Raw genomic sequence first — 16,978 nt, 5'->3', positions numbered from 1 at the left:
ATTTTTAGTTGTATACAGTTTTCAAGTTTCTGGGTCAAAGGTAGCATTCTAATTTTGCCCTGCATTGTCTCAGTTTGCACAGTGATTTTAGTTCAAGGGTGAAGCAGTCATTCTTCTTTGTCTTGTAAAGTCTAGTTAGTAATGGAAAATGTGTTGCAGATATTTGAAGGTATTAGTAAAGGCTTCTGTTGTGAGGTTGGCTTTATAGAACCTTGTGGCTTTTGGGTCTATCATACCCCCCAGATGACAGTCTGAATTAATTTATTTCCTCGAAGGTTTTCCCTAACTCTCCCACCATTTTCTTATTGTGATTTTAAAAGGTTGTCTCTCTAGCTTCCACCCCTTATGCTAATCTGACTTCTAAATCCCTCCCTGCCCTCTTTCATTACTATTGCCTGTTGTGTAACCTATTTAATGGGGTCTATATTAGAAGAATGAAAGATCAAAATCACGAATGCTCTAAAGAGCGAAAATGCCAGACCTCAAACTCCTTACTGTGGGGGGCTGCACCCCCCCCCCATAAATATATATTCCAACTTCAGGATCGCACTACAGTGAGGAAAGCACACATATTCTGATCTTCACTGTACTGGGATCTCACAAAAAGCATTTTGAGGTCCGGCATTTTCGCTCTTTAGAGCATTCGCGATTTTGATCTTTTGTTCTTCTAATATAGACCCCTATTTAAGTTCTTTCCCACCCCATTGTTTTCCATATATCCATAATACTAAGTGCCCACCCAGAAAACCAGTATTGCACTTGAGTAAACCACCCTTACTAAAAATTGTCTCCTTCTCATTTTTTACATATCCCACCTGCTTGGCACCATTGCCATTGCCATGAGAGGGTCCTAAGTTAATCCTGCACTATCCTTGGCAGATAACTGTAGTGCAAAGCAATAAAATACATCTCTTAACTGTTTAGAGTACTTCTGCATTATTTTTAATTTATTTGTTGATGTTGTCTTTAAATTTTTCTAAAGGTCCCTATTACTTGAACTTGCCTTGTCAAGGTAGTTTAGGTTTTATTGTAGCATTACACTTGCAAGCAATATTTCTTGGAGTTTTTGCATCAAGAGTTTAGCAGAGTATTATATAGACACAAATGCCCAGAGAGTAAGTTTTATCTATAAAACTTCCCTTAAAACTGAAACCTGTAACTTAGTGTGGCTAAAATAAAGAAATTGTGAGAAAACAAGCTCAGAGTAGCTAATCTGCACATTAAAGAACAGAACAACATGGATATCTCCTCATGATAGACACAGATACAGCTTTTCTCCATAACTGTTTTATGCAATTTCAAAATGTCTTCATAGCCAGCTTTGTAGATATGGGCAATCTGAGATAATGCAGCAATTGTCTCATGTTCACAGACAGCCATTTAATTATGGAAATGAACAAGGACATATGCGGTCTTCAGTATGAAAGATATACATGCACAATTTCACTAGAGGAAAACATCTTGTATATAAAGAAGTTAGTCAACAGCACACACTACACCCACCACACACGGTGTCTACCACACACATAGACCACCCTATGCTGAGGCACTAAAAAGCAATCATTCCACACCTTAAAGATCTCCTAAGCCTATGAATAGTAATACCTAGCCTTGGCAATCTCTAAAGTATTCACCAAAAGCAACACCAAACACCACACATACTCCTACACCCACTGGCGCCCCAAGAGCAAAACCCATAAGGCAAGCCAACACATTACCCAGAACTCTTGTTATAGAGGACTCCATTGTATGGCACTCAGATGCCCCAATCACCAGAATGAACAAGCAGAAGATAACAGTTGCTTATCTGAAATCAAGATCCACCAAGTTAAGCATACACTCATCTGGGAATTAATGACCTGAGATGTAATTCCCTGGACTACATGAAGAGGGACATTGTTAATCTCTCTGAATATGTCTGATAGGCAGGTAAGTGCCTTGCATTGAGCAGCACTTTACCTTCACCAAATATGGCACTACAGTATGAACAAAAGATGGTTGACTTCAACAATTGGCTTAATTTTTGGTCTCTTTCTAGGGGGACTCAATATTTGGCAGTATTGTAAGACATGGTTAATAGACCATGTTTCTTTACAAAGGATGGTCTTTACCTACCTTTCCTAGGCTACTGAATATTGGCTAAATATTTATCCCCCCTTAGACCCTTTTTAGACAATGCCAAATTTACAAACCTACCAACATAACAAATAAAACCCAAAGACAGCTAAAGGTATTACTTCTCAAAAATAGGAGCCTAAACAAACTCCACACCTTACAAGGACTCCTCACTCTGGAGAATACAAACATCTGTGCTGTTACTGGGACATAAGGACTCCAGAAGTGCAAGGCTTCAGTGCCGCCACACATTTAGACCATCAGCTTTACAGACAGGGACAAAAGGTTGAGAAGTCTCCATCTATGTTAGCAGCAAGCATAACTCCAATTTGATTAAACAGGATGATGCCCTGAAATTTATCTGCATGAAAATGACCAGAGACAAAGTCTCATACTAAATCCTGGCAAGCTATAGGTCACCTTCTACATCTCTAGAATCCATTAGCTTGTACCTAGACATACTGGAAACACTCACCATTAAACCAAATACCCTATTCATGAGAGACTTTCACTACCCCTCTATAGACGGGGAAACATATACTGTCTAATACTCTCAGCCACAATGATACCTGGACTTTAACACAGATACTATTAACCAGCTAGTGCACATATCCACCAGAGGTCCAAACATACTTGTACTTACCAGTATGAAAGTTCAAGTGCCTCCCAGTGTCACGTCCTCACTGCTTAACGTGGACCACAAAGATGTCACTTTTGAAATAAAAATTAACTCAGTAACCCCAACAAACCCTGTAACAGTTAGGAACTATTCCAAAGCAAACTATACCCTAATACATGATAGTTTATCAAAATTCAACGCCTCTGCCAACCAAGAGTTCACAACAACCTATGCAGAATTATTTACAGAGACCCTGTATAACCATGGGAATGGCTGTATAAGATGTCTGTACCTAGAGAAGTAATCCCAAAACAAACTCAAATAACAAGCCACACTGGTGGAATCCTAACCTTGACAGGGTATATAATAAAAGGAAAAACATCATGGCTAAAATTAGGAAGAGCAACTTTCATAATGATAGAAGCTTTCTAATTAAAATAAACAGAAGCTAAGAGGATTCAACATGGCCACTTACAAGGTCAAGTTAGCCTCATAGGTTAAAGAGGACCACAAGACCTTCTACACCTATGCCCAAAACCTGAAAGGCAACACACACCCCCAGATTTATGAAGCCCATTATAGCATGCAGGAATAGTTTAAGAGCTATTTTCGACAATATGGCCAATGTGCGATCCAGGAACGAGCTCCCGGGACGTGCACGTGAGGTCTTAGTCTTATCCTACACGAACCGAGCCCCTGTATGCAAATTACCCTTATTTGCAGGTGAAAACCATGCAAATGAGGTTAAATTGTGATCTTGGAAGCAGGCAGCTGTCAGTACAGGATGAGTACAGTCTGCAGAAATGTACTCGGTTAGTAGCCAAGTATGTTTCTGCAAACTACAAAACAGAGCTATGACAGCTCCAAATAAAGGCTGCATATCATTGAAGAAGCATGGCAATGGCCAAGTAGAAGGCCATTGACAATGTAAAATGTGTAAAAAATAAAAAAGCAACTTTTAAATTCCTTTTGCCGATCTTGTCTGTTTAAGCATAGGAAAGCAGCATGCAAATGTGATCGGAGGAAAAATAATAAAATAAACCTAAAATAAGCATTCTACCTAAAGCAGTATTCAGCCATGCAAGTCAATGGCAGGCATAAGACAACCTGGCCAGTGAGTAATGGTTGCTAAGGGGGAGGCCCAGTGTGGGACATGTAACTATGCATTAGCAGGCAATCCTATGCAAATGAGGGGAAGGATAGCGAATCCCAGATTTCCCCAGGGGGTGAGGCAGGTCCCAAGAGTGTAAGAGTAGAAATAGCTGGGTGCAAGACTAGGAGATAGGTGACATCATGGGCGGGTGTGTCAGGCAAACTGTAAGTGGATTGGAGCCCTGTGGCTCTGGACTGCTCCTAGCTTAGCACAGCTATGCTAGAGGTGTGTCCAATCTGCCTAGCACTCCCTACTAAGTGTAAGCGGGTGTGCGTGCAATGCACTGGGTTTCACAGGAAGAAATAGGAAGTTAAACCAGGAAATAGCAGCTCTGTGCATATATGAGCACTCTGTCTGCACGGCACATACACAGGCTTAAACAGGGAGGCAATGGGAAGAGAAAACAGCAGTAGGAAGGTAATCAAGGAGAACTAGCTGAGCTGCCAGCTGAAATGTATCAGAATCAGCTAATTCCACAGGCAGCAGAGCAGCCCAGCTCAGAACACCACTATAAACCAAGCAAACACCTACCCCCTGTTTTTTCCACACTCTACACCACTGGTGTATACAAGTGGGATAATTTTAAAAACAAACCTACAAAATGAGAAGGGCTGCAGCAGGCAACATAGAACAACATGTGCAAGAGGCCGAGGGTGGTGAGGATGTCAATGCTGCCGAACAACCCACAGTGAGGAGACAGAGAAGAGTGTACAGACCCAGGGTAACCTACCAGGGGCTACATGAGCTAGAGATAGTTGAGAGCTACAGGGTAGACAGAGACCTCCTACAGCAAATCGTTGAGCTGTGCAGGCCACACCTGACACACCACACTGGCCAAGGGGAACCCATCCCAGTGGACACCAAGGTATGTGTAGGCCTAGGTACACTAGCAACAGATACCTCCCAGACCACATCTGGGGATAACATCGGTATCTCACAGGTATCAGCATCCAGAGTACTCCACCAGTTCCTGGATGCCATGTCAGAACATGCCAGTGAGCATGTATATTTCCTCAACATACGTGAGGTGTTGACCCGCAATATGCATCTCTTCCACCAAATAGCTAACTACCCTGGGGTAGTGGGTGCTATAGACTGCATGTACTTATGCATCAAAGCACCACCCAGTGAGCAGTGTAGGGCCTACATCAACCACAGGGGCATCCCCTCCATCAACTGCCAGGTCGTATGTGATGCACAGGGCATTATACTGAATGTGTGTGCTGACTGCCCTGGAAGCTATGATGATTCACACATATGGCAGCTGATGCAGCTGTACCACAGAATTGCCACTGTGGACATCCCCTACAGTCACCTAGTGGGGGATGCTGGGTACCCACTGGAGCCGTGGCTGATGACAACCATCAGACATGCACACACACCTGAACAACAATGCCATAATGAGGCACACACGCAGGCCAGACATATAATAGAGTGTGTGTTTGGGATGCTCAGGTCATGGTTCTGGTGCCTGGACACATCCGGTGGAGCCCTGCAGTATTCACCAGCTACATGTACCCAAATTGTAATGGTATGTGCTATGCTACACAATATGATCCTGTGGAAACAGTTGCAGCTGGAACAGCATGTGGCAGGGCCACACAGTCCCCCACCAATGCCAAGGCCTGTACAGGCATAGAGAGACTCAGAGGAGGAACAACCTGAGCCTGCCCTAGTAGGCATAAGGGGAGTGTGCCCAGTGTGCCCTGGCCTTGGCAAAGAAGCAATGCATAGCATATGCACTGACACACTATGGGCCCAGGGAATGACACCTCTCTCTGACTCACACAGACAGTAAAAGGGATGCCAAACATGACACTACCTGTGCTCAACCATGTATAGGGAGTGTACTATGTGCATCTGACATAGACAGCCCTCCAGCACCATCCTCAGGTCCGGCACACCCTCAAGGTAAGTCAATCAACCTACCAATTGCCAAATGGAGTAGAATGTGTTTTTACCTGTAGCTATGGTATGTATGTGAACATGCAAGGGAATTGGGTGGCCGGATGTCAAGGCAGCAGAGAGTAGACACCTGTAGTGGCATCATGAGATCTGTAACACATACTGGAGTCACCATAGTAGCCAGTACTACACAGGGTGACAAAACCCACTGCAAGAAATGGCCTGAGCGACATGGGTGTCCATAAGAGCCACACATGCCAGTCAGGAAGGATCACATTCCCAACAACAGTCTGAGGCAGCAGGACAGGTGAAGACTAACACAGACAAATGCTGTACTATGACCTCTGAATGTGCCCTATGGGTAAACCTTCCCCCAAGCCTACACAGACAGACTGCAACAGGCCAGGCAATCAGATGTAAGTTGCGAAGGCTAGGAAGTCTGAAACTAATATGCAGGCAAATAAAGATAGGATCTGTAGTACACTGGTAAGCCTCTAGCCAGCAGGATAGGTAAGACTACAGACTGAAATGGAGTACCTGACATACCAGTACAGTCCTAGCAAATGTGTACAAGTGTCAGGTGTGCCCCCCATCCAACGTACACTTACAGTAACAGTCAGGTGTGCCCCCCACTCCTGTGTAGAACAGTAGAAACAGTCAGGTGCCCCCCCCCCCTGCGATGCAGAAATGTAGCAACAGTCAATGGCAAATGACCGATGGATACCCTGCAGACACAGCATGCTACCTTTTGGTGTACAACACAAAGGTCAGCACTGCAGTACAAACTACCTGGACGTGATCCACACAGGCAACACAGATGGCCATACTGGCCATGCTCATACACTTAGAGGAATGTATGCAATGTCAGTCAACAACATACTGGGAGGTCATACCAGGCATGTTCACACACATAAACACATGAAGGCCATGTCTGCAAACACCAGTGGACCAGACATATCTGGAAGTTGCAGTACTCAGTGCAGACACATATCAGTATGCACCACTTCTGCCTTGCACACACAGTGGATAGGAATACAGACAAATATGTAAGGACAACACACTATAATAAGCCACAGGTACATGGGCATAGATGTGTGGAAGAGGGTGACTGTGAGAAAAAGCCATGCGGCCCTGTCCCAACTGGCACACATCCAAAGGGCCCCCAACACATGAGCTGTGGATGTAACCCACTGTGGATACTAGCCACCAGTACCTGTCAGCATGACAGACTATGTGGTGCACATTCCAGTTGTGCAACAAGACTGCACAAGGAAGTAACCATCTAATAGCTGTAAATACGCACCTGTGACAGATGACCCCATGTGTGCCCGCATGTGGCATGTCAACCCCTACATGAATGGGGTATGGCCCATACACACACTGCCCTACCCATAACAGTAGTATAACAAGCCTGCTGAGGTCATCCAATGTGAATTACACCTTTGGGAGAACTATAGCTTAGTAATATGCATGGCGCTTCCCATAACTGCGTACTGCTGTAGTGACAGAGTAGTTAGGTAGTAGTACTAACCCCAGACCTGTCAAGTGTGTAAGTGTGTGTTTGTGTGCGTGCCTGGCTGTCTCTGAATGTGTAGAGGGAAATGCTTGTTAGGCTACTCACACTCCATGAAATATGTATATTCAATTTTGGCAAGGCTGCTAATGTCACTCACCTAGAAGTACACCTCTGGGAAAGTGATAGCCCAGTAATTGCCATAGCGCTTTCTGTAACTGTGTACTGCTGTAGTGTAATAAACTAGTTAGGTAGGTGTTCAGACCCCAGACCTGACAACTGTGTGTGTATGTGTGTCAATCTGTTTGTGTGTGCGTCTGACTTAGTAGAGAGCAATGCTTTTTAGGCTACTCACACTCCATACAATACAAATACTCTACTTTGCCAAGGCTACTGATGTCACTCACTTAGAAGTACACCTGTGGGAAAGTGATAGCCCAGTAATCACCGTAGCACATTCTGTAACTGCGCACTGCTGTAGTGTGATTTAGAATGTGGTAGTGTTCCATCTCCATCCATGCCAGTTCCGGATGTTTTGTGTCTGTTTCAGTGTATGTGTATGGAGCAATGCATTATAGGCTACTCACATGCAGTACATTACAAATGTCCTACTTTGGTAGTCCTGCTGATGTCATTAATTGTGAAATGCACCTTTGGGGAAGATGTACTTCAGTAATGTCCGTGGCACATACTATAACTGTGTAGTGCTTTAGTGTAGTAAACTAGTTAGGTAGGGGTTCTACTCCCAAACATGACAGGTGTGTGTGTGTGTGTGTGTGTGTGTGTGTGTGTGTGTGTGTGTGTGTGTGTGTGTGTGTGTGTGTGTGTGTGTGTGTTTGTAATTTGTATCCTGTGTAGAGGTGGTTGTGAGTGTATGACACCTATGGGCAATGTGGAGGGGGTTTGCTAAGTTCATTTATGGTGGCCTTACTATATATCACAATGTCAACCATACAGGGATAACAGATGTAAATAGCTGAGAGGCTGGGGTGCAAAGCCATACACATACATATGACATCAAGGCCAGCCAATCACAGTTAGCAATGCTACTGTGCCTTCACATGTGACTCACAATGGACAGACCATGCCTAACAACATGCCCTGTATGGACAGATGACACTGACATCAGGAAATGCTGTTAGCATGCTATCAATGTAGATGCAGGGCAAATCTGCTGACCAGTAACAGTCCCTGCCACAGGTGGGCAAGACTGGCACATCTGATGATAAGCTGTGTTCACAGCATGGGCCAGACACCCCAGGTACAGTTCCACATGTCACTGTACATGCATGTGGTAGATGTGCACATCCTAGACACCATCCAAGTCATGGACTAGGGAACACATATATTGCAAGTGATGCACAGCATTGGCCACACACAATAGTCATGCAAGTGACTGGATGCAATACCCACCTGTGTGGGCAAATGCAGAAGCTACAGCCATGTGCCACAATGCAGACCATTGTCATGTGGCCTGATGCCAAGGTATACCCATCACCTACCCTTGTATAGCCTGCTGGCACTGTTGGCCACCAAACATCTGTGCAGACATACACCCATGCATGTCCGAACTGGCACCCTGTGTGTTCATGTGTGTGTTGTATGGTGCATATGTCCACATCCACATGCACTACTCTCCCCCAGGGCACAGTGAAGCATGGCGCCTGATGTCTGACTCCCCCTCATACTCACTGCCCATATGACCTCCATATGACACATGTGGTGCATATGTTCCCTGCACATTGATGTGTTGTGGCAATCCCACTAGTGACGAGTTGCACTCCTGACACTGTCAAGTGTGTTAATGTGTATGCATCCCTGTGTGAGAGTGCCTGTGCTGACACTGGCACCTGTTCATGCAGACAGGCACGTGTACGTCACCTACTGTAAATCTACCATATCCCTGTTGCAGATGTCACTCACCATCACCTATATGTTCTGAGTGCTCCCCACCAGCTAACCCATGTGGTGCATCCAATAACAGCATCGAACTGTGATAGCACTACATAGCTGTCTGGGGTTCAATACCCTGTGCTGGTAGGTGTGTGACACAAACATGCATCAGTTTTACCCTTCCAACCATCCCTGACATGTATGCACCTCTGTCTGCCTCCCCCACTCCCTCTCTGGTGGATGTTGAGGCCCACACCTGCATTGCTTAGGCAGCATCATGTGTATCTTAATTGATGCTCATGATCAGCTTATGGCCTCTGCAAAAATTGCAGCCCTTCCCTTGCAGATTGCATGTGGGACAGGTGTGGTAACATTCCCATAGCCAATTGCATGGAAGCACACTACAATACCTGGGAACATTCTGGTGGTGTTGGCTCTAGTCTGTCACTGTGAGCAGGAGCTAGAACTGTCATTTGGCAAACAGCATTTCAGATGGGTTGGGGATTTACCTCTAACAACATACACTGTGGAAAGAGGGCAATAAACAGGAGGGGGATGTGCCTGACCTGACTACAGACTGTAAGTGCTGCTATACTGCATATGGAGTAATGTTGGATTAACAGTGTTTGTCTGGATATGCCTGTCGTACATGTCGCAATACCTGCCATGTCAGTTCCATGTATATCAGGAATCCCCACCTGCAGGGTCATCTGCAGACTGGGCAGTGTTTTGCCTTTGGTTTCATGTGTTAGCCACGATGCATCTATCTGTGGAATGCAGAAGGTAGTGTGAGGATTGCAGTCTGTTGATGGTGAAGGCACTGACAGTTACTGACTGCATATCCCACATTAGACATATGTTGCAACAAACCCCGTTACAATGGTAGATTAATGAGGGAATCACAGCAACATGTCTATACTGGCCCTGTGTATGTGTTGTCAGCCACATCTCTATCAACCTTTGTACATATGTCGTGCATGAAGTGGTGCATATGTGCTGTACACCGTAAATAGTAATGTCCAAAAATCACGCACGTAGGACAAGGTGCACGGGCCAAACCAAAATTGTCAAGAAAGCAAAAAAACGGTCCGGCACAAGAATAGGAGTAAATAAGCTACATTTATTGTATAATTAAAATGAAAAACAACAAATAGGCATACCGGTTTTGGCAGAACAAAATGCCTTCCTCAGTGCATCGGAATACATCAACTGTACACACATTTATATATTTAATTAATTAGCTTGTTGCATTCCAATTGGTCCATCCCAATGATTCAATTATGTTCATTTAAACCAGGCTTAAACAAAGCTCCAAGTCTGATAATCCATCCTGATTCCTTCCTGTTTAAAATGGAGTGCCAGCCTGCTTTGTTGGATCTATGTCCCTGGATTTTGACTATAATTGTAAAATTAAATTTGGCAGTGGAATGGTTTAGCATATGTTTGTATAATGCATTATGAATACGTTTGGTCCCAATATCACTGAGATGTTCACTTATTCTGTGTTTTACAAGTCGTGATGTTTGCCCTATGTAGAACGCAGAGCAAAAACAAGTTGCCAGGTAGATAACCCAGTCACTGCCACTATTCGCAAAACATCTGATATCAAAAATCTGTGAGGTGTTGCTGCTTGTGAATTCAGTAGTTTTGTTTATATAAATGCAAAAACTGCAGTGTCCACAGGGATAGCTCCCCACTAACTTGTCCCCAAACAAAGTAGTCTGTTCAAAGGATGGGGGGGGGGGGCAGGAAACATAAAAGATGTGGACAACATGGAAACGCTATTAGAAATGTTTGTGACCAAACAACCACTGTAAACATTACTAATATTTCATCACATGTCCTCTCCTCCTCTGAAATTGACATTCTTAATAAAGGATTATCATTCATCCCTGTTTTTTTTTGTTTCTGAAGAAAGTTTTGTTCAAGATATTGTTTCATTTTGTAGAAATCTTAACCTTAAACTATTTTTTCAGGAACAAGAACCAAAGATCTCTGATGAATTTAAATACCATAGGTCTTCGTTCATGCCACCCATGAATCACCAAGTTTCCATGTTTCAACAAGCCATTATCAAAGATCTACATTTTCAGTTTAGATCAATTCCACCATTACCTAATAATGTATCCAAAATTTGCATGGAAAATATCAACACATTGGCAAACAATCACAATCTAGTCATAATTGGTGCTGACAAAGGTGGTTCTATAGTGATTCAGGATACATCACAATATGATCATGAAGCACTGAAACAATTATCAAATGCACGCTATTACTCGGAACTCACCATTGATCCAACACCAGTATTCAAGGAACAGATTGATTCTTTCCTTAGTTTAACTGTTGCAGAAGGTATCATCACTCAAAACACACAGCATCAACTCACCATTGCCAGTTCTTGTCCACAATACATTTATTTCCTACCTAAAATACACAAGGACCTTAAAAACCCACCCAGCAGACCCATTGTTTCAGGTAGAAATTCATTAACAGAACCATTATCTCTATTCCTTACCAAATTCCTTAAGCCCCTTTTACAATGTGTCCGTTCTAGACTTCAAGATACCATGAAATTTTTACAGATTATCTCTGATACACAGCTTGAGCCCGACTTGTTACTTTGCACATTGGATGTAAAATCATTATATACCAACATACCACATTGGGCCGGCCTAGAGGCGTTGGAATACTGGCTCAACAAAACTGAAATATACAAGCCAGGTTTCAAAACCCTTTTGTTGTGTTTAACAGAACATGTTTTGACAAAAAATGTGTTTTTTTACAAAGACAAATGCTATTTACAAACCAAGGGGACATCTATGGGTGCATCTTTTGCACCCATATATGCCGATTTGTTCATGACATACTTTGAAGAACTGGTTATTTGCGACAACTCTCATAAAATTTACATGGTTGAAATGGACATTTGGTGCAGATATTTGGATGACTGCTGGTTGGTATGGAGAGCGAATAAAGAATACCTTTTGGAATTTATTTCTTATTTGAACGAAAATAAATGGGGGATTGAATTTTCTGTCAGCTATGATAGAGATAAAATTATCTTCTTAGATGTATTGGTTTGCCGTGCATCTGATCATACGCTGACTACAGAAATTCATCGTAAATTCCCCCAAAATAATTCACTTCTCCATGCAACCAGCTTTCATCCTCCACATATCTGCAAAAACATTCCCAAATTACAATTCATGCGCATTAAACGCATTTGTTCTGATTAGCACACTTATAGACACTTCAGAGATGATTTAGTACATCAATTCCATGACCGTGGGTACAAAATGGATCAACTATTACATACCAAACACACAGTTGACCAGATGGAACGCACTGAATTGCTTCATTACAAAACTAGACACAAATCACCTTCAGTTACACCTAGATTTATCACCACATATGGTCGGAATACCAACATATTGATGCAAATTGTTCAATATAATTGGAACATATTAACCTAGATTTATCACCACATATGGTCGGAATACCAACATATTGATGCAAATTGTTCAATATAATTGGAACATATTAACATGTGAACCTAGACTTCTGGACATTCTTGGAGACAGATGTTCGTTTTCCTTTCAGAAAGGCAAAAAAATCTATCTGCCTTTTTTAATCACTTTAAACATCTTGAGAAGAAGGGTACCAAAAGTATCCAGACCATATTATCAGAGGATCCATTATTTGGTTGCTTCCCTTGTGGACACTGTATCTATTGTAACATCATACTCAAAACCACCAGTTTCAGCAGTCAAAACACCCCTCAAGTATTCAATATAACATTTTTTGCTAACTGTTCCTCAGATTGGGTCATTTATTTGGCCAAATGCACATGTCCTGCTTTCTATATTGGCCAAACCTCCAGACTCTTGAAGCTTCGAATCTCTGAACACTTTAGTGATATCAGACACAAGAGAGACACCAATGCTTTATATAAACATTCTTTGGTACATCCAAAGGCTACTTTTAGTTTTACCATTATTGATAAAATTAGAAGATCCAGGCATAACAAATCAGGTTGGCATAATTTATTAAATTCAATGGAGAAAAAATGGATCATTAAACTTGGTGGGCTCTTTAAGCCAGGTCTGAATGAGCATATATAATTAAGCACATGACCCACTTGAGTATTTAAATACAGGTTCTTTTTTGTTGTTTTTTAAACACTGAAGAAGGCTTTGTTAAATATTTGCCGAAACCGGTCTGTTTTTCAAGAACCTCAATCAATAAATTTATTTTTAAGGTGCCTTGTATGCTGGTCCTGTTTTCTTTTTGTTGGAATACTTTGCTCTTTGGGACCCTGCAGCTGCCTCACTCACAGAGGTTGTACTATTTGGTGTGTCAAGAGTACACCTAGCTGGTCTAAAGTGTTTCTCCCACTGGTAGCATCCTGCCAGGGTATTGTGAAGCAGCGGTTTGCTCACACATCTGGCCAGCCTCATCTCCCAGTTCCATGGAACCAATGCCCCCAGGTGTGACGTACTATGCTTGAAGCATGCTCACACACCCCCATGGTGTGCACCGTATATCATTATTCCCTTCAGTATTATGCAGGATTACTGTTCTCAAAGTATGATTGGACAGGCACTGTTCTGTGCTTCACATAGACTGCTCATAATACTGTGATTGAGCAATGGACATGTGTTCTGGTATTAATCTACACACTTATATACAGTTCCTATACTGTTGGATGACTGTGCTGGATGATGTGTTTGTGATCACAACAGCTGAATGTGTATCCACCATGGCTTAGTGAAACTCATGTCAACTATAGTGTGCAGGGTTGGGGGGGTATGCAACCTGGCAGTGCAGATTATTTTGTTAATGGCCGCAACAACAGCTGTCGGTTACAGAGTGACTAAGGCACTGTACAACATTTGTAGGTGGGTATGTGCTGGTTTGCATGAAGCACAGCATTACTGACTTCTGGTTGTGGTGTCTTGCACTGAGTTAGCCTCTATATTGTTTCACCAGTGTGGTAACTGCATACTGGTGGCCAAACAGGCTTACACCCGCTTGCTCCCGCATATACACGCGCAGCGTCGTGCATTTTGTTGACATGTGTCAACCGGGACAATCAGACTGTATGCTTGTCCATTGTCAGCAGTGGCCCGGGGTGTCGAGCTCCACATTGACCCCAGCTACTTATTCCAATTAATACTGGAGTGTTCACATTCATAGAGAGTAACAGACATAACATAGCTATGTCCCCCATTCTTCATGCTTACTTTACATTAAAATGTCGGTATTATCCATGCTTAGGTCAAGTTTACATGTCAGGTATGACTTTTGACAAAGGTCAGTTTAAGGTGAGTTTGGATTCCTGTTTCACAGGTCTGGACAGGTTACATGCAGGTATTCAGGGTAGGTGTAATTATTCCATACCTGTGTGGTACTGTAGAGGGGAATAGCTAAGGAGTAGGTAGGTAGGTAGTGGGGATGACATTGTAACTGTATAGAAGCCTGTAGATATAATTGGATGGGGAGCAATAGGGAAAGTTTGTCGGATGTTGGGATTTGTATGCGAGCCAGGACAAGAGGTGTCGGTATTACTAGTTGATGTAGTGGTATAGAGTGTGAGGTGGGGGGGGAGGGTTTTGCAAGGTGGTGAGCCTGTGCTGCTCCAAGTGTGCTTGTGGTGTTCCTTCATGTGTTAGTTAGATGTGTCCTGTGAGAAAGCTGTGATACTACATGTGGGTTGGGGTTCCAGATACTGGCAATATAGTGGGGAGGATGGTGTCACCTACATGTAACCGTAAACATTGCTAGAAAGGGAACAGGGGCTGATAGGTACATGGTGTGCATGGGGCACAAAGGGGAGAGTTAGTAGGGGAATTATCCAGGGATGTGCATGACAGCTGCAGGGAAGGTCCACAGCTGGCCATGTTGTCTATGACAACAGCTGTGCATATACACTGCATTTGGTGTGTGCATTGGACACTCACACCCCTGGGTGGGGTGAGGACTACAATAATACCTTGTGATGCCAGTTAGATTGGCTTACATGCCTACAGTGGAGTGTTGTGACCAGGTGTCTGTAGGTGTTGTGTAGTGGGTTATGCAACAACACATATCGTTATACCATACTTTGCCATGTAAACTGGACTGTGCTGCGGTGGGACCCATATCGGGAATGGCTGCCCATTAGGCAAAAGCATACCTATCAACTGTACAGAATCAGCAGACTGTCCAGAGTTTACTTTATAATATTGATGTGTTCCTCTTGCAATCTGCACCTGTCTGGCAAATACTTGGGAACTGATGTCATTAAATACAGACAAGTATTCGGGTTTAAGACTCCACATCCTTCAGAAGAGTCATGCTAATGCATAACCTATTATTCTATTAGTTTTCTAAGGTTGTAAGTGGAATATGTATTTCTGTCCCTATTAGTCCCCACAATGGTTTAGGTTTTGTTCAGTGGTTTTGCTCTTAGAGGTTGAGAGGTATGGGCAGAAGCTTTACCCAAATTGCAATATTACGTACATCCCTGGGGTGGTATGAATACAACTGCACCAGCCAACACCCGCACGCCAAAGCCCCTAATTGCATACCCATAGTTCCCTCACCTGCACCTCCTCTACAGCACTCATCCTTAATGTGGGTGCAGGTGGGGTCTAACCACACCACTGCATACTGCCCACTCTCCATGTCTCGGGACCCATGTTGTATGTCGTCTCGACCCATGGGTCATCAGGCTTGCCCAACCTACTGATCCATGTAAGTACACGGCCTGGTTAGATAAATCATTACAGGGACTGACTCTGATCATCATCAATTTTTGGGGTGTCCCACAAGGGACATTGATGTCTTTGTTTCAAGATTAGACTTGGCAGGTCTCTCCCACTAGTATTATCCTGCCTGTGGTCTGGGAAGCAGTGGTGTGTTTACTTGTATCGTGTGTTTGTATGTTTCACCTGTCTAGGTGGGGGGGGTGTTACGTATGTTACACGTTTGTAAATTGGACCCCTCACCCCCATTGACATGGCCTGTGAACGTATGTAATTCTTAACTGCTGTGTCATATCTATATCTCTCTCTCTCTCTCTCTCTCTCTATATATATATATATATATATATATATATATATATATATATATATATATATATATATATATATATATATATATATATATATTTATCTAGATATAGATATATGTATCTGCTGTATACTACTATTTAATAAAAGCGCAGCCAGACTTACCCGGTTAACAGATGTGAATTAAATATATAAATCAGTAAATATCCTAACTATAAATAGGTTATGGTGTTTGCCTTATAAACACAAGGTGCAGGGTTTGAGTCAAACAATGGATAATTGGCTAGGCTTAAAATAACTCGCAGGGGCAGTTAACCTTGTACTAATCTATGAATTTATATATATATATATATATATATATATATATATATATATATATATATATAATGTCTAACAACATATGGATGTATGGGTGTCTGCATGTGTATATATCTATATGAGGGTATTTAATTATATTCTGTCTCTGTATGTATACATTTGTACTATGGAGAGGGGGAGGTTTAACTCCATGTAGGTATGGGTATATATACACACACAACTCTACATTTTTACATCTACATCTGGTTATTCCATTCTTTGCCATGTACAATAGACTGTGCTGCAGTGGGACTTGTAGCGGGAGTGGCTGCCTGTTGGGCGGCGGCTCTGGCCAATGCACACTATTGCTTACATCCCTGGGGTGGTCCACATAGACCCACTCCAGCCAGCACCTGCACATCTAGGCCCAT

Source organism: Protopterus annectens, chromosome 8.part1 (assembly GCF_019279795.1).
Source record: "Protopterus annectens isolate FY-2018-M chromosome 8.part1, PAN1.0, whole genome shotgun sequence".
Lineage (NCBI taxonomy): Eukaryota > Metazoa > Chordata > Ceratodontiformes > Protopteridae > Protopterus > Protopterus annectens.
This window is presented reverse-complemented; position numbering follows the sequence as displayed.